The sequence below is a fragment of the Mandrillus leucophaeus genome, unplaced genomic scaffold, assembly GCF_000951045.1.
Source record: "Mandrillus leucophaeus isolate KB7577 unplaced genomic scaffold, Mleu.le_1.0 Scaffold546, whole genome shotgun sequence".
NCBI lineage: Eukaryota > Metazoa > Chordata > Mammalia > Primates > Cercopithecidae > Mandrillus > Mandrillus leucophaeus.
Window position 1 is genome coordinate 700677 of NW_012105875.1, and position 1137 is coordinate 701813.

A 1137-nucleotide genomic window follows, 5' to 3' on the forward strand; every position below is an offset into this window, starting at 1 on the left:
AAAACTGAATTTATACAAAAAAGTCAGGAAAAGAGCAATTTAAAAAATAAAGAATGAGACAAACAGAAAACATATAGCAAGATGGCATTCTTAAACCAAAGTAATTATAGTAAATGTAAATGAACTAACCATTGCAATTCAAAACCAATATTAGCAGATTAGGTTAAAAAGAAAAATAGGATCAATTAGGCTGCTTACAAGAAATGTTCTCTAAATGTAAAGACACGTGTGTTTAAATCATGGAAAAATCTATCAAACAGTATTCAGAAAAAAACAGACATAGCTATACTAATAACAGATAAAGTAGATTTTAATGCAAGAAGTATTGTAAGTAATAAAGAGGGTCATATTCTGCAATTCAGCAAGAATACAATGGTAGGCCTATATTTGTATGTACCTAATAACATAGTTTCAAAAAATATAAAATAAATGTCAACAGAATTAAAGGAGAGACAAATTTGAAATTAAAGTTAGAGATTTCAACACTCTCTATTGGTAACTATGATAGGAACACCAAAAATAAATCCACAAAGGCATAAAAGTTTGAACAAGATTAACCAAATTAAACCAAATGAACATTATACTCCCAAACTGCAGACTACACATTCTGTTCAAATGATTACATCATATTTATCAGAATAACATTCTGTGCTATAAAGCATCTATAAATTACAAAGGATTAATGTAAAACAATGTATATTTTCTGAGCCTTTACAATTAGCTTAGAACTCAAAAAGAAGAGGTTCTCAAATATTTCCAAATACAGACAGACCATGGAGATATTGCTGGCTTGGCCCCAGACCACCATGATAAAGAGAATACTGGAGTAAAGTGAGCCACATGAATTTTTTGGTTTCCCAGTGCATAGAAAAGTTGTTTATACTGTACTATTAAGTGTGTAATAGCATTATGCCTAAAAATTAAGGTACATACCTTAATTTAAATATACTTTATTGCTAAAAAATGCTAATGGTCATCTGAGCCTTCAGAGAGTCATAATCTTTTTGCTGGTGGAAGGTAATGCCTTGATGTTGATGGCTGCTGACTGATCAGTGTTGCTGAAGGGTGGGATGACTATGACAATTTCTAAAAATAAGACAGTAATGGGCCAGGTGCAGTGGCTTATGCCTGTAATCC